The 27,515-nt window shown below is 40.4% G+C and overlaps 1 long non-coding RNA gene across 5 annotated transcripts; it reads right to left on the bottom strand.

Annotated features, from left to right (window-relative positions):
- Window positions 1-1,631: 1,631 nt before the first annotated feature.
- Window positions 1,632-27,027, bottom strand: LOC103679109. 5 transcript variants are annotated; one of them, XR_005838167.1, is made up of 8 exons: window positions 26,889-27,001; window positions 23,706-23,931; window positions 20,930-21,551; window positions 14,903-15,025; window positions 13,283-13,362; window positions 11,228-11,337; window positions 3,317-3,371; window positions 1,632-2,282 (listed from the first exon to the last, which is right to left on the bottom strand). It is a non-coding gene; the product is annotated as an uncharacterized LOC103679109 (long non-coding RNA). The 5 variants fall into 5 exon arrangements; XR_005838168.1 differs by lacking the exon at window positions 20,930-21,551 and having other exon boundaries at window positions 26,889-26,998; XR_005838166.1 differs by lacking the exons at window positions 20,930-21,551; window positions 23,706-23,931 and having other exon boundaries at window positions 26,889-27,027.
- Between the last annotated feature and the right edge of the window lie 488 nt (window positions 27,028-27,515).

Here is a 27,515-nt window from a genome sequence, read left to right as displayed (position 1 = left end):
AGCCACCTTCTGTCACCACACAAGGCTATTAGAGCACCATTGGCTATATTCCCTATGCTGCGCCTTTCATCCTCATAATTTATACATTCCATAACTGGACGCCTGTATTCCCCACTCCCTTTTACCCATTTTGCCCATCCACTCACCCTCCTTCCCTCTGGCAACCATCAGTGTGTTCTCTGTATTTATGGGTCGAACAGGGCACACTTTTAAAGACAAACCACTGATCTAATAAAGTCATATTAATACAGATACAATATGGTCTTGCCTAACTTTCCTGTTTTATAGCCAATTAATAAGTGGTTATGGTCAATTACAGTAAACAGTATAGAAGCACAAATACACTGAGAGATGAAAAGTGAGTGTGTGTGTGTGTGTGTGTGTAGTGTGCAATTCTCTTTTATAGCTTTTTCTATTCTTTGCGATAAAGGAAATCTAAAGATCACAGGAAACACATCTGCTTAAAGATTTGTTGACTTACTGCCAGCATGAGGTAACAAATCCCATAGGAATTGGATGCTACAGTGTCTTTTCTAGGGTTTGGACCCGAGTTAGATTCTTCTAAGGAGGGATAAGGACTAATTTTGGATTGGATGCCATCCTTAACTGGGGGGCAATTCAGCAATTCAGTATTTTATGTATGTTTATAAGGTGGAAGAATAAAGAGGGACTGGGGATATATCTTTGGTAAAAAAGACAGTAATTACTCAGAAAAAAGGCGGTTAGTCATATTATACCTGGGATGTAGCCTTGGGTATATTCTTTTAAAAACACTATGTTCTCTTGTCCTTGCCCCTGTCCTTTCAGAATCACTGTTGATATTCTCGTAGGAATATTATCATCTCAACAACGACAATGTTACAAAACGACTCGTTTGTATCACAGCCCTTGTGACTCATGGAGGATGTGGACAAGACTGTAACAAGAAAAATACTAACAGTTGTAGGTTATATAAATGGCTTTGGAAAAGAGGAGGCAAGTAAAATGTTTCTTCATGTTAAAGTAAGCCCTCTACGTGCATTGGTTGCACCAAACTATGCAAAAAAGTTAAAATATGTTTTCTAATTCCATTTTGCTGATCTGAAGAAAAACCACTTACTTTTCTAAGATTCGGTGTTCCATTTTAGAAAATTAGGATGATTAATCCACTTGGTCATGTACCACAGGGTTAAAGTTAGTGAATCAAAGACAAAGAATTAATGATACATTACTTAGTGAAATAATTAACAATAAACATATATATGTTGTTCTATGTATTTCACATATATGAATCCACTTAATACATATATAATTTATATTATATATAATTTATATTCTATATATAATATATATGTACAATTTTTCCCCAGTGAAAGGTTAAGTAACTTGCAAGATCGCACATCTTAGTGACAGACAGGCTGTTCAGACCCAGATTGTCTTCAGACTCTGCTTGGAGAGGTTCCAGGTAAATGAGGTTCACCTTTAAAAAAAGTCTTAAAATCACTTGTGCCTAGTGTCTGGGGCTTCTGTCTTGGTGATTCATTTCTATGGATGGATACGGCGCTGAGGTCATAAAGTCTGCCTTAGTTTCTAGAGTACAGAAAAACCTCCAACTATTTGCTCAGACTCAGCCACAACAAAGCTTACTGAAGTCTAGGAATCAAACAACAGTTTATTGTGTGTATTAATCGTCTTAGGTTGGGAATTTGTTGTAGCCTTTTAAGAACTTGGACATGAAGCATATGAGTGAAACCGTGGACTCGTTTATTTTTTCCTGACACTTTCTGCCCATAATTTTCTTTTACTCAGTCAATTCTATTTCATTCTTCAGGTAAAATTTCATAGATTTTTCTTGTAATTACTCTTCCTTAAAAAATTCAAATTCCAAATCATATTACCATGCATAATAAGCAGAACAGGCATTTAATCGTTCTTTTATCATCACAAAAGAACCCGATATGTTGTCTAAAAAATAAAGAAGATCAGGATAAAATGGCACTATTCCACACTGAACGCTTGCTGAGCACCTGATGGGTGTGGCAGGATTGGTTCCAGATCCAGGAGGGTTAGCAAAGGACACACAAATCTTACCTTACCACACGCAGGGTTTGCAGAAAGGAGGAAAAGTATACAAATATAAAATAAAATGTGGCATAAATATAAAATAAAAAATATAAACTGAATATATTTCTACTGAAATTATAAAAACCTGATCACTTATGATACAATATAGATATTTTTGAATATGTCTCCATCAGTGGGGCTGTCCCTCTGCCAGCTGTGAAGTGAGGATCCATGGGTCTCTAAAGGAACAGATGGAGAACAGAATGCTATTCCTGCTGTATTTGACACTGAGGGCGAGAGGATCATTTTTAAACACCCCCCTCTATGACAACATTACTTTCAGCAACAATCATAAGAAATTAATACTGGCTAGAAAAAAAGATAGGCAGTAAAGCTTTTCTTTTATGTATATGTGTATATAAAAGCATACCACTGTAAGATAAAGAAACAAACAAACTATATCAGTATGACACGGGAAAATAAAGTACTGCGTTAATACTTCTTAATTACATGAATGTATTTCTTATAAGATGGGGAAGACTTATACCTATTAGTCTGTTGTCATTACCGATAATAACAGTATGGTTTAATAATGAATAGGAATAATAGTTTTTGAAAACTTAGATTTTCATTTCAAAGATACTACTCAAATTCAATAAAATATTTTATTACTGAACTAAAATTTGCATTTGCCCAATAGAAATATTACACCTTGCATTTTGGGTTCTGTTTCACTGTTTTAATGACATAAAAAATATATCTCCACGTGGTCACACAGAATGACAAAATTGAAGTGACTCAAGTTCATTTCTTCATCTTTACGGGAGCTCCGCTGTCACTCTTTGTTTTGAATCTATGTAAAAGTAGAACTATATAATGTCAGCTGAGGGGAGGGGAACAGAAATCACAACCAAAGTTAACTTGAATAATCCTAAACTGTTACAAGCTTCCTCTCCAAACAAACAGATGGAGGTGAGTCCACATCGATCTAACTGGGAGTTCTCCAAATGACCTGCCCTATAAACATAGTGTTTTTAAAAGATGGGTAATAAAATTGTGCTAATTTAGAGTTTATATTTATGTCATTAAAACTGAATAGCAACCACCACCATTATTGAGAACACAGGCCAATAAAAAGCTTTTTATGAGAGAGGAAGGCTTTATCATTCTTTTAGAATTTATCAGTTTTTTAGAATTGCTGGTGCATTGTGATGATGAAAGTCAGACTGACGTTTAGTTGGTTTTCTTATCGATTTTATGTGACAGTACATACCCTTCTAGCCTGTGCATTGGCAGACTACTCTCTTCTTTTACCCTTTGGTAAGCCCCTGGAGGAAAGTAAGGAAAGAAAGAAGATAAAATAAAAGGAAACAATTTTGATTAGTCTACTCTGATGGACCAAAATCACAGCACAAAATGAATGCTGTGTATTCTAATCGAATCTGGAAAAAAATCTGAATTTTAAAATTAATTCAAATTAGTTTATATTTGAGATAAATTAAAATTCTAAATTGAAATTGGAAAGCATCTAAATCAAGAATTTAAATTAAATTTAAAATCTAACAGTCAATTTGATTTAAATTATTTTAATTTCAATTAAATTAAAATTCAGAAGCATCTGAAATGAAACAGAATTAGCCATAACATTCACCCCATATATGAAATGCTGAAGTTTTGATTTCTAACAAGTTTTAATCAGGCTCTACTGACTTGGTAGCATTTTTTCGGAATGGTTTGACACAATAAAACAGACCGAAACAGGGTAACAAAAGTAAAGATGGTGGGCAAGAATTATTATAATATGCCATATGATGAACGTCTCAAGTCAGATTTACACTATCTCCAAATATGAAATCGTGGATTGTAGATGAGGATCATAAAATAAACTGAATATATTTTTTGAAATGATAACAGTCTGATCACTTATGAGAAAATATGTTTTTGGGAATATGTCTCCGTCAGTGTGGCTGTCCCTCTGCTAGCTGTAATGTGAGGATCCATGGGTCTCTCTCCACATGCTCCTGGTACTGTTCCCCAGGCCCATAGTATCTGCCCCACCACTAAGAGTTTCTTGAGAAAAGAGCTTGACAAGGAAGTTGCAATTAGAAGCCACTATTCATGCCTTTATAAGAAATAATCCAGAAAATCCCGTCGAGCCCCATATCCCTGGTTGTATCAGTCACTATCCAAAAGCCAGGCCTCCCATCCCCCAGCCGCTCAGCTCTGGTCCCTTAGGGCTCTCTGTGTATAACCTGTAATCTGACTCAAGCCCCACACAGCTCCGATTTCTCAAATGTGCTGCTATTCTCTCTAAATTGATGATCTCTCAGAAACAAAATTCCCAAGCGATCAAACTCTTCCCTGATCCACAGTAGTACCTTCTTGCTCCAAAAGACTCCCAGCCCATGGGAATGTTTGGAGGATTGTCTGCTCCAATGACTAGAGGCCTTCCCCGGCATATAGTGGACAGGGGTCAGGGATGTTAAATGACCACATTACTTCAAGTCCTGCAGAAGAAGGTGTGTCCTACCCGATGTGCCTAAGGTCCCTAATGAGAAACACTGTGGGACTTAGTCGTCAGTACAGACCCTGCCTCCCAGCATCCCTTTCATCTGGTGCTGTCTTATTTATTACTGTTTTGTTTGGTTCATATCCAGGACGACTGCGGGATTTTCTTTCATTTTGTTCTTCATTGCCACTCCCTGGTAATTATTTCCCACTCCTTCCTTTAAAAAATATTAAAGTGTACACACACACACACACACACACACATACACGTATATGAAAAGAGAGATACTACCTATTCTGTTCCGTTAATCTCTAAGTATTTCTATATTCCAATATATTTTTATTATAACATTAGCAAGATTCACTCACCTTTGCTTCATACTTCCTTTTCTAGATGAATTTCAAAATAAAATATTTTATGGATTATGTAGTTTAAGTCATTTTTCATAGGACACAACTAGTGCTAGATTCAAATAATGACAAACTTTTCTTTTCAAAACTATAGCTTATTTCTCCTTTTTGGCTGATGGAATTGACTTAATCTTTATAATATTGTTAAATTATAGCCAATATAGTAAGTTCCTTGTCTTGCTCTTGACTTTAAAAGGAATTATTCTAATTGGGGTTACTTTGATGGTGCTTTTTGTAGATTTTATTCTTTCTTGATCATTTTTCGGACATTATCTCTTATCTTTAACTTGTTGAAAGGCTTGTAGAAGGAATGAATGCTCTATTTAACCAATTCAAATTGGTCACTCCTGAACCCACTCCTGAACACCCAACCCTTAGATCTAAGACATTGAAAATAAATTCTCATGGGGCGCCTGGGTGGCTCAGTCATTAAGTGTTTGCCTTCATCTCAGGTCATGATCCCAGGGTCCTGGGATGGAGCCCTGCATCGGGCTCCCTGCTTCGTGGGGAATCTGCTTCTCCTTCTCCCTCTGCTACTCCCCTTGCTTGTGCTCTCTGCCTCGCTCTCTTTGTTAAATACATATATAAAATCTTTAAAAAAATAAAAAATAAATAAATTTTCACAATTTACTCTTTCTCTAGCCATCCTCTTGCCTTTCTTAGAGGCAATTATCCTAAATTCTGTCTTTATCATTTTCTTGCCTAAACACAAACACACACACATGCTTGAACAATAACTTTTTATAATAAAATTCTATTAAGTATTATAAAAAGTCGTGAGGGAGAGTTTAATCTCCTGTGGCCCACTTCTTGTGCTTACGTACAATCTAGTCATGCTGTTACAGGTTATCCGTGGTTATTTATTCCCTACACTGTGTATTATTTCAGAGTGTAAATATACCGTTTTCCCCACTTTTCCTGCCTATGGTGGGTTCCAGTTGTCTGCTGCTATTAACAGTACCATCGTGCAGATTTCTGAATATATCTCCTGACGCAAATTGCAAGGGTTTCTCCTGAGTATGTACCCAGAGTGGAATTACTACATCGTAGGTTCAACGGTGCAAGGCAAAAACAACTGTCACCCAGTTTACACTTCTACCAGCCATATTTAAAATATTCTTTCAATCCACATAATCTCTAAGAGTATCATAAGACTTCTTCATATTTCCCAAACAAATGAGTATAAAATGGTATTTAATTTGGTGACTTTTATTATTATTTGATAATTTATTATGTTTCTTCCACTAATATAATTTTCATAAAGCCTGGTATTCTGGCTTTCTCATTGTTCTATCCTCAGAACCTATGACAGTGTCCAGTGCATACACACGCTCAAAAGAATAACTGTCAAATGAATTCCTATGAAATCATGCATAACTGATTGTAAAACTGATTTTTGGCATCAACTTGGTATTGATATATAAAAAATATACATATAATTAGGGCATATGGTAAATTCCTAAAAATAAGTGTTTATGAGGAAAGTAATCACAGTCCACTTTTTCAACTTAATATTGACATGTATATTTATATATCTTTATCAGGACTCTTGCAAAATAATTTTTTAGTTCCTGATCTGTAAGGTTTTTTTTTTTTTAAAGATTTTATTTATTTATTCGACAGAGAGAGACAGCCAGCCAGCGAGAGAGGGAACACAAGCAGGGGGAGTGGGACAGGAAGAAGCAGGCTCCCAGCGGAGGAGCCTGATGCAGGGCTTGATCCCAGATCGCCGGGATCACACCCTGAGCCAAAGGCAGATGCTCAACGACTGCGCCACCCAGGCGCCCCTGATCTGTAAGTTTTGGTTCAGTTAATACAGAACGAAATATAGCTAAATCAATTTTAGTGAGATTTGAATCCAGATTCTCTAAAGCAGTGATTCTCCAAGCGTGGTTGGAAGAACTGTGAGGGGCTCTCAGGCACTTCAAAAGGCTCGAAGTTCTTCTCTTTTCCAACTACACATCTATGTGAGAACAGATTGTTTTCAGATACTTTAAAGTAACACATTGCAACAGACTGAATGCCAAAGCAGACACAAGAATTTGTCTTCTATTGGGGCGCCTGGGTGGCACAGCAGTTAAGCGTCTGCCTTCGGCTCAGGGCGTGATCCCGGAGTCCTGGGATCGAGCCCCACATCAGGCTCCTCCGCTATGAGCCTGCTTCTTCCTCTCCCACTCCCCCTGCTTGTGTTCCCTCTCTCGCTGGCTGTCTCTATCTCTGTCAAATAAATAAATAAAATCTTTAAAAAAAAAAAGAATTTGTCTTCTATAAGCCACATATTAAAAAGATTTGTAAAATATATAAAGGGATGCCACTCTTCTCACTAATACTTGTTCTGGAAAATATATTTCTACAAAAACATATCTTGTTAAACTTTAATGAGTTTATTATTTTAAAATAAATGGTTTTTTATACATGCAAAAGAATGAAACTTGACCGCTATCTCACACCATACACAAAAATAAAATCCAAATGGATGAAAGACCTTGATGTGAGACAGGAATCCATCAAAATTCTAGAGGAGAACATAGGCAGCAACCTCTACGACATCGGCCAAAGCAACCTTTTTCATGACACATCCCCAAAGGCAAGAGAAACAAAAGATAAAATGAATTTATGGGACTTCATCAAGATTAAAAATTTCTGCACAGCCAAGGAAACAGTCAGAAAAACTAAGAGGCAGCCCACGGAATGGGAGAAGATATTTGCAAATGACACTACAGATAAAGGACTGGTATCCAAGATCTACAGAAGCTTCTCAAACTCAATACACGAGAAAGAAATAAACAAATCAAAAATGAGCAGAAGATATGAACAGACACTTTTCCAATGAAGGCATACAATGGCTAACAGACACTGAAAAAAATGTTCAAAATCTAGCCATCAAGGAAATTCAAATCAAAACCACACTGAGATACACCTTACGCCAGTTAGAATGGCAAAAATAGACAAGGCAAGAACAACAATTGTTGGAGAGGATGTGGAGAAAGGGGATCCCTCCTACATTGTTGGTGGGAATTCAAGTTGGTACAGCCACTCTGGAAAACAGTGTGGAGGTCCCTTAAAAGTTAAAGGTGAGTTACCCTATTCGTCCAGCCATTGCACTACTGGGTGTTTACCCCAAAGATACAGCGTAGTGAAGAAGGGACCATATGCACCCCAATGTTCATAGCAGCCATGTCCACACATAGCTAAATCGTGGAAGGAGCCGAGTGCCCTTCAACAGATGACTGAATTAAGATTGTGGTCATGATACAATGGAATATTACTCAGCTATCAGAAAGAACGAGTTCTCAACATTTGCTACAACATGGACGGCACTGGAGGAGATAATGCTAAGTGAAATAAGTCAAGCAGAGAAAGACAACTATCATATGATTTCTCTCATCTATGGAACATAAGAACTAGGATGATCAGTAGGGGAAGAAAGGGATAAAGAAAGGGGGGGTAATCAGAAGGGGGAATGAAACATGAGAGACTATGGACTCTGAGAAACAAACTGAGGGCCTCAGAGGGGAGGGGGTGGGGGAATGGGATAGGCTGGTGATGGGTAGTAAGGAGGGCACGTATTGCATGGTGCACTGGGTGTTATACGCAACTAATGAATCATCGAGCCTTACATCGGAAACCGGGGATGTACTGTATGGTGACTAACATAATAAAATAAAAAATCATTATAAAAAAAAAAAAGAAATATTTTCAAGTTTCTACAACATTGAGAAAAAAAAAGTGTGTAAATAGGTGAAAGTTGTACATATTTTCACTAATCAGGTGTCATAAAATAAAGTCCTAAGGGTGACAAATATTACGTTATCAGTCTCCTTTTCTGAAATGAAGATTAAAAGGCAAGAAAGCCAAATACCATTCTTTCTATCATTTTGGATTTTTTTCTTAACATACATTACGTCCATACTATTACAATTCCCATACCTGCCACACTAATCTTTAGCCTGTACACATGGTCTAGACAGTCCAACTACACTCCGAAGCACTTTAAAACTTCTCCAAGCTTCTCCAAGCTTCTCCACATGTGCCCTATCTGGATGGTTCCCCACCCCTGCACCCACCTCACCACAACTGTAAATTAGAACATTTCTGTGTCCTGTTCGAATGTTTGTTTTCTCTCTCCTGCAGTGTGTCATGGTAAGCTTCCCGAGAGTGAAAAGGCATCAGAGGTAAAATCCACAAAAGGGATCTGAGTCCCATAAAATACTTGGAGAGGGCTGGTAATCCAGGGAACAAACAGCTGCCCTCACTAACACGATACCAGATCAGCATCCAATCTGCTGTCTGTGCTAGAAACAACTCTCCCAACAGGTACTCACCTCGCTACTTGCTCTCCCCATGTGATGAGTGCAGATTAAATCAATAAGCCGATGGAGGGAGAGAGAGCAATGTTTTACTTCCTCAAGGTGAACAACTCTGTCAGCATGACTGTGAGTTTTAAGTGAAGTGCAAAATTATTTTTAAATACTTGTCAGAAAAGTGTACCTGTTATAAGTAGAACCTGTGATCACAGTTTGTTGAGGCCAAGTGTGCTGGGTCCTTGGAGAGAGGGGGTGCGTATCTGCTTTACGCTAACGATAACAAGAATCGAAGGCAGCTCGTAAGACTTGGAAATCAGGGGCGCCTGGATGGCTCACTGGTTAAGTGTCTGCCTTTGGCTCGGGTCATGATCCCAGGGTTCTGGGATCGAGCCCCACATCGGGCTCCCTGCTCGGCGGGAAGCCTGCTTCTCCCTCTCCCACTCCCCCTGCTTGTGTTCCCTCTCTCACTGTCTCTCTCTCTGTCAGATAAATAAAATCTTAAAAAACAAAAAAAATCCACAAAAAATGAATGACGTAGTGTATGGTGACTAACATAACATAAAAAAAAAAAAAAAGACTTGGAAATCAAGTGAACGCTACTGAGCAGCTGTGCAGGGGGGGAGGCAATGCTGGGAAAATGCTTGGAAGCCACTGTTGAGAGATAAAGAGCTTTTTAAAAAGATTCCAAGAAGTGACTTCTTACCAATGTGTACATGATAAGGGGTCTAAGTCTACTACGGGTGAGAGATCATTGAGCTATATGAATCTTTTTCAAATGGAAAACAGAATTTTGAAGATTCAGAACCTGCTATGAATTTCTTTCTTTCTCTCTCCTTCCCTGTGTGTGTGAGTGTGTGTGAGTGAGATGTAGTGGAACTTTATGTATGATACCTCCTTCCCTGCGGTCCTATCTGACTAACCACCACTGGAAAAGCCAAAATACATTTCTCTCCACTTAGACACGTCCTAGGAACAAGCTCAGCTATAAATGCCCACCAACACTGGCTTGGATGGGTTTTCTCTAATAATGAGGTTTCATAGAGCCCTACTTGCTTATTGTATTATCTTGTCTCTTTCTCAATAGTTTTCTCAGGAAATGTCCTTAAAATTCTTAGAATCTTGGTGTTTTTGACTCTTCCCTGTCATCAGGTCCTGCCTCTGTTTTGAAACCTCCAGGAATACCCACTGTCCATAAAATAGAGCCAGCCAACTTTTTCCAATCTCAAATCTAGTTTTTACGTACATGCATGTTGTATTCTAGCCACACTAAATTATCTTTTTTTCTTTAAGATTTTATTTATTTATTTGAGAGAGAGAGAACGAGTAGTGGGGAGGGGCAGAGGGAGAGAGAGAGAGAGAGGGCCCGCTGAGCGGGAAACCCAATGTGGCGCTCGATCCCAGGACCCTGGAATCATGACCTGAGCTGAAGGCAGATGCTTAACCAGCTGAGCCACCCAGGCACCCCACCACACTGAATTATTAAAAATTTTGAAAGAATATAACCTTCCATTTTTCATTCATTTACTCATATATTTTTTTCTTCAGATGTTCCTAGAACACTCGCAGTGATCATCAAGTTATTATTCAGATGTCACTTCCACAGATTTCCCAGAAAGAATCAACATAATGACACATCATATATGTCCGTACTCACGTACACACTGCGCACGTTGCAACTATGACTACTGGTCTGCCCCCAGGATAGACTATGGGGCATCCAGGGACAAGAACTCTCGTTTATTTTACAAAGTGTTTTCCAAAGTGCATGGCACATATCAAATACGCTGTAAAAATATGTTTATAAATAGCTATTTCTCAAATTCTGCTAGTTTGTTAAGATAAACCTACATACCTGCATTTTTCAATCCATTATTAAAATGGTTATTAATAATGCGTGTGGCATTATCCAGATTACCAACGCTGGATTAGAAAGCTAGAAAGAGAACGCTGACTCTCACCTGCAGGAGCAGCCATCTGAAGCCCAGGAGCCTTAACTACCACGTTCAGCTTCGGAAACCTCCAGATGCACATTATAGGCTTCATTACAAATTTCCAAGCCAATCTTCCCCTGGTAAGACATCAAAAGAGGGGTGATACGGAATACATTTCACAGTGAACAGGCAGAGGAAGGGAAAAAAAGGGTTTTTGTGACAATCACTTGAAGCTCAAACCACCTTCTCCACAACATATGTTCTATCTTGGAGAGAAAGGACAGGGATTCTGTCATAAAACTACATAGCATGGAGGAAAGGGGAGTCCTTCAATGGGGCTCTCTAAACCAGGGCTGAGACCTATGGCATGTAGCTGCCTCTGCCACGATGGCCACCGTGGTTAAAGAAAAAAGTAGACATTGGTCCACTGAGGTTCAAGGTCATCCTGAGTCATTTCACTGCCGTGGCTGGAATTCTGGAGGACGCGAGCCCCCAGCATGGATGCTGAAGGTGGAATGTGGAGGTGTGGTTCAAGGGAGGGGTGGCGGCAGCAGCTACAGGAAATTCTATAGGTTCACAGATTTTCCTAACAAATTACACCTCTTCCTGATTTTGGTTTGGAAAAGGCTGTAAAGAGGACAAAGGGAAATAAAATGTTTTAATATCCTAAACCCTCAATTTTCAAATGCCCAGATCTGTATAGAAAATACAAAACAAAAAAATCAAAGAGGGCTTAAACATCTGTTTACTTAATGACAGGCCAAATTCTGTATTTTAAAAGACTGTTGTAATAGTTTACAGGTAGATTATACAATTGGTTTAAATTAGATTATAAACGAATGGTCCAAATTAGCCCTGTGAAGACCCATCCTCTTTCCTTGGAAAAAAAAAATTCTGTGTACAAAGTAAAAATGCCTTAAAACCATCATAGCATGGGGAGAGCACCTGGGAGTGGACGGAGAGAATTCATTATTTAAAGATGATTTTCTTCACTGGTGCCCCCAAACCAGCTAAATTTAGCTTTGCACATGTTGAGCGTGGCTGCCCGGAAAATGCTCCACTCAGATCTCTGGCTACAGGGAACATATTGACTGGTGGCCCTTGCTCTTGTCTGAATTTTCTACCACTTTGTTTTCCCTATCATCTCACTTCCAGTGGGCTGCTCTCAGCCAGTGACGAAGAGATACCCATTCCTCTAAGATGCAGAATTTCTTTGATGGGTCATTTTGGCTCAAAGACTCCCTCAATGACACGTTCTTGGAACTACTTGCAATCTGAGACCCTGCCTAATGGAATTCCCCTTCCTTACTCTTTTCTTCACATGGGTCAGGATTCTCCTCACCTTTTCTGACTTCCCTTTTCTTTTGTAGGCATTTTCCCAATTAGTCTCTTATAGACCTAATTCCTCTAATTCTCTGGCTTTCTCTTCTCAGAGGCCCTGAACTGAAGCATCAAGTGACTTTATCCCCATCTGAGATCCTGTATTAACAACATTTCTTCCAGCAAAGAGAAATACATAAATTCTCTAGTCCTTTAGCTTAAAATGCAACAAGCATACAGAGTTTCTTTCTTTCTTTCTTTCTTTCTTTCTTTCTTTCTTTCTTTCTTTCTTTCTTTCTTTCTTTCTTTTTTTTAACACAAACGATATTGAATCCTTGTATGGTGAGTTCCATGGTAGTCCTCCCAAAAAGTCCCTATCTTAACCCCCAAAACCTGTGACTATGACCATAGTTGGAAAAAGTTATTGTCCACATGTAATTACATTAAGGTTCTTGAGATGAGATCACACTTGATTATCTCGGTGGACCCTAAATTAAATTCCTTATACGAGATAGAAGACACAGAAGCAAGAGCCATGGGAAGATAAAGACAGAGAAGGAAGTTATGTAGTCGGAGGTCAAGGAACATGGGATCTACCAGAACCTGGGAGACTCAAGGAAGGATTCTCCCCTATAGTCTTGGGAGTGAGCTCAGGCCTGCTGACACTTGATTTAGACTTCTGGCCTGGAAAACTGTGACAGAACAAATTTCTGTTATTTTAAGCCATCAGGTTCAAGTTTGTGGTAATTTTTTTTACATTACCCTTAGCAACTGAGACACCCTGCCAAGTTAGAAGACTGAGATGATCAGCTTTTCATCTCCTTTGAGTACTGAACAGGTACCTGGGAATAAAACGAAATAGAGTATAAACCTCATAGCAAAACACAGTAAGAACATGAGAAAGAAAGGAAAATTATAAACAAATATTACTCATGAACATGCTGAAAATCTTCAACGGAACATTAACAGAACAAGTCCAGAATATACCAAATGACAATATGTCATCAGAAAGTGGGTTTGCCTCAAGAATGCAAGTTTATGGACGCCTGAGTGGCTCAGTCGGTTAAGCGTCTGCCTTGGGCTCAGGTCATGATCCTGGGGTCCTGGGTTCAAATCCCGCACAGGGCTCCTTGCTCAACAGGGAGCCTGCTTCTCACTCTGCCTGCCACTCCCCCTACTTGTGCTTTCTCTCTCTCTCTGACAAATAAAAGAAAAGAGAATGCAAGTTTATTGTGGTCATCATTTTGCAATATACACAAATATTGAATCATTATGTTTGTGCACCTAAAACTAAAATAATGTGACGCAGCAATTATTTCAATAAAAGAGAAAAAATGTTTGGTTCAACATTTAAAAATGAATAATACTTTTTTATCATACTAACAAATTAAAGAGGAAATGTCGTATGATCAACTCAACAGATGAAGAAGAACATCTGACATGAACAAATGGAGAGATACGTCGTGTTCATGGATATAAAGAGTCAGTGTTACTAGGGTGTCAGTTCTCCCCAGTTTGCCTTTAGAGTCGACAAAATATTAATCAATATCCCAGCCATTTACATGGAGGATTTGACTATCTAATCCTAAAATTTATATGGAAATGCCAAGGACGTAGCAAAAATAATTGTGAAAAGATCATTACACTCCTACTGCCTGATTTTACTTATTCTGATTTTCATCCTCACTCACAGCTACAGTTACCAAAATGTTATATAAATGTCATACGGATACAGAGATCTATGAAATAAAAAATAGGTAGACCACAACTAGACCCAAATATATTTATGTTCAATTGTTGTTCAACAAAAGCACCAAGGTAAGTCAATGAGCAAGAAATCGTCTTTTCAACAGTGGTGCTGGAACAACTGGATATTTGTACAGATCAAAATGAAAATGAACTCTTATCTCACACCTATGCAAAAATTAATTCAAGATGGATCACAGACCTAAATGTAAAAATTAATAGCATAAAACTTTTGGAATAAAATATAGGGGAATATCTTTGTAAAGAGAGAGGAGACAAAGATTTCTTTTACAGGACCCAAAAAAGCTAAGAATAAAAGGAAAAAAATGATAAATGGGCTTTATTAAAATTAACTTTGCCCTTCAAATGACATTATTGAAAAATGAAAAATCAACACATATCTGAAAAAAAGACTTGTATTCAGAATATACTACAGGAAAAACACTCCTGTAATTCAATAATATAAAATCAAATAATGTAATAAAAATAAACAAAAATTTGAAAAAAGACACTTTATTGAGAAATATATACAAATGACCAAGCGTATGAAAATATTCTCAACATCCTTAAATATGAGAAAAATGAAAACTTAAGCCATGAGATGCTGTTACATATCATAATTTTCAGAGGACTTACAAATTTTGGGGCACCTCGGTTGCCCAGTTGGTTAAGTGTCTGACTCTTGATCTCAGTTCAGGTTTGATCTCAGGGTCATAAGGTCAAGCCCCATGTAGGGTTCCACGCTGGGTGTGGAGTCCACTAAAAAAAAACAAATAAATAAGAAAGACACAAATTTCAAGTGTTGGCGGGCTATTAAGCAGATGGAATTTTCATACTTTGCTCATGAGAGTGTAAGATAATACTACCACTTTGGAAAAGCAGCTTCCACAATGTGAAACACATAACTCTGCGACCCAACAATTCCATGCCTGGGATTTTCCCCAAGATAAATCAAAACCCATGTCCACCAAAGACTTGTGCAAGAATGCTTACTCATAACTGCCCAAATTGGAAAAAAACTCAAATGTCCATCAACAGATAAATGAATAAATACATTTTGGTGTGTTCTATAAAATGGATTACTATTTGACTATAAAACGGAACAAACCACTGATAAACAAAGCAACATGGATGAATCTTAGTATTTTTTTAGTGAAAGCAAACAAAATACAATAGAGTACATACTCTATTATTCCAAGTATTAGAAGTTCCAGAACAGGTTAAATCAATTGCAGTGACTTAGATAATTCATTGTTATAATTAGAGGGAAGATAGGGGAGAAATGACTAAAAAGGGACATTAGGCAACTTTTGGGAGTTATTCTATCTTCTTTATTTGGGTTACAAACAATGTGTAATTTATCAATATTTCTTAAATAAGACACTTAAAATCTGTGTGTATTATGGGATACACTTTTACCTCATTAAAAAGAAAAAATTAAAAGCTGGTAAGCAATGATCTGTCAAACATGAGCTGGAGTAGAAAGTAGAAATTAATGCTAAAACTAAGAGAAATCAAGGTAGGATACATTTTTAAATAGGTTTCTTTAAAAAGACATACTGAACATGAAATCATATGGACTCATAAAGTAGACTACAATATTGCCTCTTAATTTTTCTAGCTGGCAGTGAAAAATGGGCAAGTTGATCAGTTTACTCCAGTGAGTTTCAGAGTCTGTTCATTGACAACCACCTGGGACATTTTGTGAAAAACACAAATTCCCGGACCTATACCTCCATATTCTGAGTCTGTCCATCTGGGGAAACACCCAAGATTCAGTATTTTGAAAGTTTTCCTCAGTGAGTCTTACCTTAGTTTGGGATTTGCTGAGTTACAGCATTCATAGAATCTATGAATCAATTATTCAGGAAAAGCTCAGCAATTCCTAACACTACTAATAAAAATTAACTTACTCTGAAAATCCTCACAAGGAGGGTTCTTGTAACAAAATGTGTCCTTAACAATATTCTGACAGTAAATTCAGGAACAAGTTTTAGAGAGGTGCTTCATAATATAAATCCTCATTCAGGAGGACCTCGACACAAGTCAAAGGAGTGAATTCAAACCTAGCTCAGTAACTGCAGTTCCACAGAGTGGTCAATGGGTAAACGTCAAGTATGTAACTCCTGCTGCTTTAGATTAATAGAGGATCCGATTTTAGACTATCCAAAGAAACAGAGATTGCAAGTTCTTTAGGCAATCATTCATTAAGATTTTTCTTTCTGATGAACTTTTCTATTTTTAAGACGGTATTCTTCAGCAGGTATCCAAATCGTAGTTATTCTGTATTGCCCTCTAAGTACCAAGCCATAAAATTTAACAGTCTGTTATTATTAGTTTACATGTTCAAATGACAATTCAGGAACTCAATCTAAATTTAGGAATGGCTGTGGTGAATTTCAGTCAGGAATCAGACAAAAATAATCAACTTTTGTTTGGTACATGTAACATTTGCCAAACTAAAATAGTTGCTTTGTGAATCATTATCCTTTCAGAGACAGACCTCTGACTCTCTGCATTCATTTTTCTAACCAGCTTTTCCAATTGAGGGTCTTTAGTGTTCATGAATGATAGTAATAATGATGAAGATTATGCTAAAACCCTTATAAAACACATTAAGAAAGTACTAATCAACCAAATTTGAAATGGGAACAGAGTTTGGGAGAGGAGAGATTTTGATATACCCATTAGAAGACTATAATTTCATATCCAGAAATCCTAGTCTCTCTTTTTATGTGCAAAAGAAAAAAATCAGGGGACTGATTAACCAAGCATTCAAAGGATTCAAAGAGGCAGAGAAAAACTAACTTATTAATATCACCCTTCATCCTTACTCTCCTTTGTGACAACCATCACCTTTCTTAACTAATTGGCCCCAACTGATCAGCTATAAAAAGAAATTTAACTAAATTAAAGACCAACTGATTTTTTTTTTTGAGACAGTGCTGCCAAAACACTAAAATCATGACCAAAAATGGGGCACCTGGGTGGCTTAGTTGGTTAAACATCCAACTCCGGATTTCAGCTCTGGTCATGATCTCAGGGTCGAGAGATCGAGCTGCATCAGGCTCCATGCTGGGTATGGAGCCTGCTTAAGATTCTCTCTCTGCCTCACCCTCCACTCAGGCTTGCACTCTCTCTCTCTCCTAAAAAAAAAAAAATCATTACCAACAAGACAAATACATAGCATGATCATATGTGCATCCAATTTAGGTGAGGATACCAGAAAACCAAGAAAAGGGGCACATGAAAAAGGAGCAAATGGTAGTCACCATCACAGACAATCAGGCTTTCAGGTTTTAATATCCACTGACAGGTCATGATATACACTTTGTAGTCCCCTAGACTAGCTATTTAGATTTAATGCTGCTTTTAAAATTTGTAAATTGGCTTTCTCTTCATTAAATATTAGGATGATACTTGGATGAAATAGGAAAACCTGGTAGTTTATTTAATACCTCCTGGCTGTGTTGTTATTCCTTCCATATTTAATTATTTTATTGACATAAAAATGATAGTTTGCAGACTGCTCAAATTGGAAATAACTCTATTATAAAGAAATCAAACAATTTAACGTATACAACTTTTGCCAGATCTCTCTCTTTTAATTATATCTTTCAAGAATATAAAAGTCTGTAATAGGTCTCCTCAGTAGTCATAAAAAACAATAACAAAAACAAAATTAAAGGCTCTAAGTATCAGTCAGAAAAACAATAGCCAGAATTTTGTGGTAGGTTTATCAAGGCCTGTACTCTCTACATCGCAAACAAAAATACACCTTTAAACATAAAAATCAACATTTACTCACTTCTCAGATATATAGAGAAAAAAAGCAATGAATCATTAAAAAGCAATTAATCATAAATTGATTCATTCATGCATGTCATCTTTGCAACCTGCGAGTTCTGTTTCTCGTGTGTGTGTGCGTGTGTAGTATTTTATCAGTCCTTATGCTTTTTGAAAGGAAATACTCTCAACTTACTCTGTCAAATTTAGAGTATCTATGCGGGGTCTAGAGATTCTTAAACTTTAAAGAATATAAAATAAACAGAAGTACAGAAGTAGACGACGGAAAGATGGTCACCAGAGGATGAGGAGGAAGTGGCAGGGGGAGTTGTTCGATAGTGTAAGTTACGGTTAGAGAACAGACATTCCAAAGATCTGCTGGATGATTAACAGTTAACAGAAAGGTATGTGTACTTAAAATTTTATTAAGAGGGTAGATCTTATGGGTGTTCTTACCACAAATGAGCAAACAAAGGGACAGAGGAAACTCTGGGAAGTGATGGATATGTTTATTGTGGTACAGTAACATGTGTATACATTTGTCCAAACTCACTAAGTTGTATATTTTAATTATATGCAATTTTTTGTATACCAATTATACCTCAAAAAAGCTGAAAGAAAAAAAAAATCTCTTGTTGGCTAAGCAATTAAGTCAACTAGGAGACTTCCTAAAGTTTAAATAGTCCTAATGAGGCCAGTTAACTAATGAGGTGTGAAGAGTCCGTTGACTACCAGTAGTTTTCAACATTCTAACAAATCCTCTTCATTCTAACAAATCAATGACCCACGTGACTGACAGGTCCTCAGAACATCTAGACTTCTTGCTCTTTTCCTCATTGATCCTGCATTTAGGTAAGTTTTCCTCTCTTCTAGGGCTATTCTCTTTCAAGTTAAAAGTTTATGGAAAAGACTTGGCTAGTGATGTTCCAAATGCAAAAATTTTCTTCTCAGAGACTTTTCAAAATGCGACCATCTTGGCCGCTCCCTTCAAAATTAAGTACTATAAACACAAACTGTGTCTGGTAGATTATGAACAGGGCTCCAATTAGTTCCGGAACATAGAAACAGCAGCCAGAGGAAGAAAGATTTTATATTAAAGCACGTCCAAGTAAACTCTATTACTTTCAATTACAGCCCTGGAGCTACGTTTTAGAAGACAGCAACTAAAAAACAACACAAAACAAACAAACAAGAGCTGAAGTAACAGAATTAATTCCCACATGTGAGACTATGCAACGCAGGTATGGAATTTTGTAACATTTTATGTGCTTGAGTTCCTTCTTCACTTTTTACAAATCCTTCAGATGGTGTATATATCCATAATAGGTTTTTCTCCCTCCCTTAGACAAATCTACTTTTCCTATTTATTTCTGTTCCTGGGATTGGTAGTGTTATCATCCCCCCTGCTTACTTCAGTGAGAAACTTGAGAGTCATGTTTGATTTTCGCTGTCCTTCATGATGAAATTCAATCAGCCACTAAATCCTGTGATTCTGCATTGGACCCACCGCCACCATCTCATTTCAGACCCTAATCATATCGGCCCTACATTATTGCTTGGTGTCCTCTTGCCCGTCTTCCTGCAGTCTGATCAAGCCAGTGGTGTGTTATTACTTAACACATTAATCCTGCTGTCTTCCTACTTTTAACAAATGAAGTATAATGTCCTTCATGTAAAAGACCCTTCCAAGTTCTTGTGTCTTATAAACTACCTTTCTTTTCTCCCTCTCATTACTCCTGCGCATGCCTGCTCTCCCCAGACACAATGCATTTCACTACTGCTGGAAACTGCTGGGCTTTAAAAAACAACAACAAAACAAAAAACCCCTCCATGTCTGCATTCACTAGGTTATTTGTTTGTGTATACCCCCATCTTTCTCACTAGAATGTGGATCCTTCAAGTTTAGACACCTGTCTTGATCATATTTTTATCATCCAGTTAGTTCAATGCCGTGCATATAGTTGGTTCAAGTACCCATGTTTGCATAATACCAAAACCTTTGATTTGGGGCTGCAAGTACTATGTCTTCATTATCCTATTTTATAATAAGCTTATCATTGACAATTTCTTTTTTCCTTTTCCTAACACTCTATTTCACTCTGATCGATGGAAGGAAGTACAGCGAGGAGGAGGTAGTCAGTAGAAACTGGCTGTGGGAGATGGGGTAGTGTTGGGTAAAACTGTACAGTTTGATCGTGGGCTCTGGAACCAAGCTCCCTGACTTTGAATCCCGGCTCGACAATCTGACATTATGTGACCTGAGCAGGTTATTTGGACAATGGACATGTCGTTCTCTAACTGGGGACCACACAACACTTCGGAAATACCTCTGAAGTACCAGGTTCTCTTCGAAGGATTGTGGACAGAGCGGTGAAGACAAATTCTGTGCCCATCAGGCTTATACTTTGTAGCAGTTATCTCAAAGATTTATTGGGAGAATTACATGATATAATGGATACAAAGCACTTTGTAGAGTGCTAGTCACATAGCAAGTGCTAAGTGAATGTTATCTATCATTGTTATTACTACTACTATTCATTACTCGTATCCTTATTATTTAATCGGCCGGCATGGATACCACAATGCTGATGTGTCATTTGTTGCCTCTATTCTAATCCTCACAATCCCTATTTCTAGACGTGCCCTTTTCTGCAGGTGGCTCAGCCCACTAGCTCTCCCCTAAAGCCTAGGTTTAGTTAGCATTGATAGTGCAGCGGAGCAAAACCACAGTAAGAGACCTAAACAAAATGGAGGTAAGTCATATGTCTGATAGTGAATTTAAAGTAATGCTCATAAAGATAGTGCAATTATGAGAAGCTTTTGACAGAGAGAGGAGACCTACTCAGAAGAAGTCTCCTTGATGCTGGCTCCACGCACCTGCTGTACCTGCGTGGCCTTCTCCAGTGCTTCTGTAAACCGCTCGCTCCCTAGCTGCCGTGGCCTCGGGGTCCAGTGGTTCGCCTTCAGCATCCTGACTCTCACCTCCTGCTCCGTGTCATTCTCACAGCTGCCGCTCTGGCTTCCGTGATCGATGGCACTTGACCTTTGTTAACCGCCTCCATCTGCAGTTTGATTACTCGCGTGCTTGGCTCACCGAATTACGACCCAGTGGATGACCACCAGCCAGATGCGTGCAGCTTCCTCCTGGGTCTCATGACTCCACATGTTTAACCTACACGCTGTCCCTTTACAACGAACGTGACCGAGGGTATCTAACCGATGTGCGTGTAACGACACAAGGAATCGTCACGGCACTCCCTGGAGGCAGGTATGCTTTCTATTTCCTTTTTCAGATAAGGAAATGGAGGTACAGCAAGGACAGGTAATTCGTCACAGTGTTCTCATTAGGAAGCTACAGAGCTGGGGTTTGAGTCCATTCAGTCTGACTCTAGAGGCTGTGTTCTGAGAGATGATGAAATACTTCTTCTCCCCTGACCTGAGGATGACAGCCCAGAATTTCAGAGCCTGGATCTCACATACAGCTCAAGTGGGTTTCTTTCTGTCAAATCAATGTATAAAAATTACATGGAGTTGATATTTGTCATTTTAAGCTAGCCAGCATCCATTTCTACTTCCCACTAGTGCGCTGAGGTTTTCTTGAGAAATTATGTCTTCCAAAGCATGTGAGGCCTTAGAAGGCAAGTCAATTAAGATAGAACGCTCAGCCCAACTTCTCAGAAGCTTGCAAAGTACCAGGAGTCTCTATCACAATGATTTTTTTTTTGTTTGCATCATTGATAACAACAGAGGTTTGCCCAGCTGACCTATGCTCCCCTAATCAAACTCCCTCTCAGGACTGTGAAATTTATGAAATTTGAAATTTGAATGTCACAAATGGGAAGTAAAACAAACACTAAAACTGTGTTCATTTATTTATTCATTCCAGCAGTGGTGCCTGAAGAAGACTGCCTGGGGGTCCTTGCTATGGAGACCCTGCCCCTCTAGGTGTAAAGTTCTTTCCTTTTGAGTTTGGTTTCCAGTTCTCCCTTCAGTTTGGGTGCCTTCTCATCCTTCTAATAAATTCCCTTTCTACTTAAATTACAGTGTTGGTGTCCATTGCTTTCCAGCTGTTATATATTCTAGGTACTGGCTAATTAGTAATTCTAGGATGGCCATTTCTTAGGAAGAAGTATTTTTTATTAGCTAGTCATTTTGTCCTCCCTTATTTGAATTGCTGGCATTGGCTTCTTCAAACACAACGTGATTATTCTGAAAGATTAATTTAGGCGAAAATATGATGCCAGATGAGGAAAAAATCCATGTGGAAAAAAGTACACAATATTTTATCAGCTGCTATGTCAGACATGGGAAAGGGGGAAGAGAGCAAGAGAAGGAAGGCAGGAGACAGAGAAGAAAGGGAGAAAGAAGGAGAAAGGGAGGAATAAAAGGGGAAGGTAAGAGGAGGAAGAAGAGGAGGACACAGAGAGGAAGAAAGAGAGAAAGAAAAGAAGGAAAGAAGGAGAGAAAGAAAGAGGCTCTGTGGTTATTTGCAAGTAGCAATTTTTTTTTTTTTTTTAAAGATTTTATTTATTTATGTGACAGAGAGACAGCCAGCGAGAGAGGGAACACAGCAGGGGGAGTGGGAGAGGAAGAAGCAGGCTCCCAGCGGAGGAGCCTGATGTGGGACTCGATCCCGGATCGCCAGGATCACGCCCTGAGACGAAGGCAGACGCTTTAACGACTGCGCTACCCAGGCACCCCTGCAAGTAGCAATTCTGTTCATGCAGCCGCAAACAGGAAATTCACAGCTCAGGTAAGATAGCATGTCACAGACTTAGATCTATATATGTGTGGAAGAGTGGGTGTTAAAATGGATTTCTTTTCTGAAATGTGAACTCTAAATTCCACACTTGGAAGCAAATAAGAAAATCCGTCTCGGCAAAATAGAAATGGTAAAGCCTTAATGCTCAGACCCACCAACCTCCCCATAGCCTTTCTCAAAACTCCTGTGAACACTTGGACATTCATTATTCAAGTTAAACACTGAGTGCCATAATCAGTGAATGAGACTCTTAGACTCTCTCTATATGGGGTAAGAGGGAAATTAGACCATACAGATAGGAGCCAGTTTCCATGGGGCAGATACTGCACTGGGTGGTTTCCATCCATTTTCTTGTTTTCACAATCCTAGGCGATGGGTAGTACAGTCTTCCTTTTTAGACACACAGAATCAGAGTTAGGGTGGGGTAAACTAATTTTCCACAGTTCACCTACCTAGGGAGTCACCAAGATAACATATGTGTATGTATCTGCGTGTTTCTAGTTTGATGAATCATTTGAGTATAATCGCCGTTGGAATTGATCGTGTTCATACATATTGTGTTGATGCACAATATTTAAGGATAGATCAAAAAGACTTCCCACTATGCTTAGCTGCATCTTGGGAGTTGTTCTGACTGAACTGTTATAAAGCTCTTCGTTTTGTTGTACTCATTTACTTCACCTGACTCTTAAAATCTTGACTGAGAAAAAAGATGCCTCTGGTCATGAGTCTAATCTGCCCTCCTTCAATTCAGCCATCCTAAGTGTCTTTGTCTTTCCCATTTCCCTCCACCATCTTATCTCACTTTTAAAATCTTTACTCTAATTTGCATTGGTCATCTCTTTCTGTGTAATAAACTACGGTGAAATGCAGTAGTTTAAAATAACTTACAGTTACTAGCTCACAGATCCTCTGAGGGATCCGGTTCAGCTGAGCTTGGTCCTCTGACAGGCGGCAGCCATGATGTTGTCCAAGGCAGGCATCACCCCAAGGTTCAGCTGGGGCAGGATCTGCTCCCCGGGTCACGGACCTGCTAGGACTCATTGATTGATGGCCTGAGGCTCCCCTCAGTTCCTTACTACTTGGGCCTCTTCAGAGGATAACTCGACTCCGGCACCTGGGTTCATCGGAGTATGCAAGTGAGAGATCAACAGAGGGTGTACGACTGCCATTTTTATAACCCAATCTTGGAAATGACATGACTTGTATTGTGTTCTCCTTTTTAGAAGGAAGCCACTAGAGGAGAGGAGTTAAGATGCCGGAGGAGTAGGGGACCCCTTTTTCAGCCGGTCCCCTGAGTCGAGCTGGATAGGTACCAGACCAGCCTGAACATCTACGGAATCAGCCTGAGACGCAGGAAGATACATCTGGATCTCTACAAATGAACATCTCCAGCGCTGAGTATTGAGGTACGAAGCGGGGAGCCGTGAAACCGCGCACAGATATGGGAAGATAAACGGAAGGGGGAAGGGGGAGGGAGCCGCCACGCTCAGCGCCGGGAAGCGGTAGCCACCTGCACCGGGAGCGGGCGGGGATGGCACCGCAAGAGAGCAGACTGAGACGGTGAGCCTGGGAACGCGCCTGCGACCAGTCTGAAAGGGAGCTCCGGTGCGCTCACTGGAACCAGACTGAGACCGGGAGCTCCGGAGCGCGCGGGGGCGGCTGGCACTGTTAGAAACACGAAGGACAGAGACGCGCCGGCCCTGGAAGTGAGGGCTGGGACGCCAGGTGTGGGGTGCACAACCACAACCTGTCGTTGGTCTAATTCATCAATTACTTAAACATTCAGGACTCTTCCTACCTTTTCTTTTTCTAACTGATATTTGTACTCGCATGAAGTGTCATCGTTTCTAATTAACACTAATGTCAAAATAGAGACGCGCTGACACAATATTCACAAAATGGAACTTTCCTGTTGTAATTTTTAACATAGCATTTTTAAAAGTTCATACATAGTTTAGTTATTTTGGTAACTCATACGGGAGAAAATCTGCATTGAAAAACTCTAAATACTGACATTAAGTTTAAGCCTAGAGAACAAAAATTGTCTAATTTCATAGATAATAAGGAACCAAAGAGAAAGCATGGAAGTTGTCGTCTAATAATTTTACACATATGCATCCTCTATTATTCTACTACTGAGGGGCATATTTTATGACCATTATATCTGCATTAATTACTTCCATGTGGGCCTGCACAGGTATAATGAATGTACCACAGCAGAATGAAAAGTCTGGGAATGACTTGGTGGCATCTGTCATGAACAATTAAATTTCGTTCTTGTATTTGGTGAACTTCCACTGTCTGTTCCTTTAGACAATGGACCATCTATAAAAACCAATACAGCTTTTTTTTTATAATGATTTTTTATTATATTATGTTAGTCACCATACAGTACATCCCCGGTTTCCGATGTAAGGCTCGATGATTCATTAGTTGTGTATAACACCCAGTGCACCATGCAATACAGCTTTTAAACTAACTTTCAATTCAATTCCTAAAGCAACACACAGACTGAGTTCCATTTCACTCCCCTTTAGTCACCTTCTCTGTGGGTTCTAGACTATTTCCTTGCCTCCTTTCCATGCTGAGCAAGGAGCCTGATGTGAAGCTCGATTCCAGAACCCTGGGATCATGATGTGAGCCAAAGGAAGACACTTAACTGGCCGAGCCATCCAGCAGCCCCACCCACAGTTTTCTGAAGCCAAAGGACACTTTCTCACACGATGACTTCACATGCCTTCACGTGATACCAGAGATCCGCACTTTGCCTCAAGGAGGTGGGAGATGAAGGCAATTGCAAACACTCACGGTGGCTTCCCAAATACAAGGACCCGCCTGGAGACAGTGAGACCCTTATGAGCCCACGAGAGGGGGCTGTGATACTCTTGCTGTGGCTGGGCTGGTCCAGAGAGCCAAAAGTGTTTCCCTGGCTGACGTCTCTGGGGAACAGATGCCCCACACTGTGAGTGAGTCCCTGCCACTGACCTGTCCAGAGATGGCCATCATCCTTGGGGAGGATGAGGATCAAGGACAATGCCAGAGGAGACCTCATCTGTCTCTTTTATCATTTCCTATTGTGGACAGTGGACAAATAACTGCCTACCTTAGTCCCCAGCTACCTTAGTCTCATCTGTGAACGACCCAGAGGTTTGACAAAACACTTAAGATTTTGTCCTCACAACTGCCCCAATTTTTTTTTCTGACATCTGGGGGCTTACGTCTTAACTGCCGCTTGCCCATGACACTGACAAATGCTTTTGTGGTTGTCTTATTTTAGGACATTTTGCAGAAGTCATTTCTGAAAAGGCTACAAAGCAGAATGTCAGTGTGGTCCCATCCAAGCTGCAGAACAGGATGTCAGTGCTATTTTATTTTCATTGTCCTGACTCTGTACTTTCTTGTTGGGGACCTGGTCCTGACTACCTAACTAAGAAGAAACTAAAAAAAGGGGGAAGATGCGGGTTTCACCTCCTCCAAGAAATCACCACCCCTGCAGCTCAGTGGGGGAGAACCCTCCATCACTCCGAACCCCGCTTCTTTCCAGGGGCCTTTCCTTCAAAACAACCCTCTCAACTTCCTCCTCCTCCTCCATGAAATACTGAACAGGGGACAGCCCTGCTCTGACACCCGTGAGACACTGACGACAGACGTCGAGGGAGACACTCGGAGACGGGAAGAACCGTGAAAATATCTGCTCTGCCCACAGCCGTCTGCAGAGCGCGCGCCGTCGCTACCGAACTTCCAGACACTGAACCGACAGCCCCACCCGGGTGTGGACGCGGGGAGGACCCTGCAGGGCCGAGGCCGGGGAGCACGAGCAGCGGGCGGCCGGAGGCTCCCTGACTGCAGACTGCCTGCGGAGCCCCGGGACCGGATCCGTGTGCGCGTAAACACAGACCCGCGGACAGCCCAGCGGATCCGAGCCCAGAAAGGGGAGACCCCACAGCCCCGCCAGGGAACCCACGTCACCGCACACAAAGCCACAGAAACCCTACACAGCGCGCCCTTCCTCCGCGGGGTCCTGTGAGCACGGACCCCTCGGCAGTCCCCGCTCAGCCGGCTTCTCCTCACCTTCTCCTCCCGCGGCGGGCCCTGGGGCGGCCCCACGTCCTCCACAGCCGGTCTGGAGGAGGCGTTTCTCCTGGAACCGCAGGCAGAGAGGAAGCCGCTCCAGCGCGCATGCCCCGCACGGTGGGGGAGCTGCGCTCGGCTCGGGCGCCCCCTGCAGCCAGCGTCACGCCCGCTAAATGAGTCACCCGCCCCTGGACCTCACCTCCTCCATCCGCAAGGTCATCGGGGTCAGTCACCTTTCCTAGCAGGTCACAAGGGTCAGCCCAGCCCTCCCCAGGGAGGCGAGACCGTGTCCAGGCTCCAGAGATGGAAGCAGAGGCCTGGCGCGCCGCCCCGGGCCACACTCACTCCTAGTGACAGACTATTCCTACAGGTCCAAGAAGCCCAACGCTTGGCAGGCGTTTGTTTCCTCCTCAAAAATCTCAGATCTCCAGGGGAGGGTGGTCAACTGGGGCACGACCCCCTCACGGAGGGGGTTCCAGGAGAGTGAAGGGGGGGGACGGTGTGACGCAGAGGGCCTTTCCTCGGGAGGGCTCTGGGGAGAGGAGAAGCACGAAGACTGGCTCCATTCACTCCACTGGCCCTCACTGCGCAGCTCCTCCATCATGTCATCCTCTGGGTTGGCCT

Source organism: Ursus maritimus, unplaced genomic scaffold, assembly GCF_017311325.1.
Source record: "Ursus maritimus isolate PB19 unplaced genomic scaffold, ASM1731132v1 scaffold_27, whole genome shotgun sequence".
NCBI lineage: Eukaryota > Metazoa > Chordata > Mammalia > Carnivora > Ursidae > Ursus > Ursus maritimus.
Note: the sequence above shows the minus strand (reverse complement) of the source record. Positions and strands in the feature narration are given on the sequence as shown.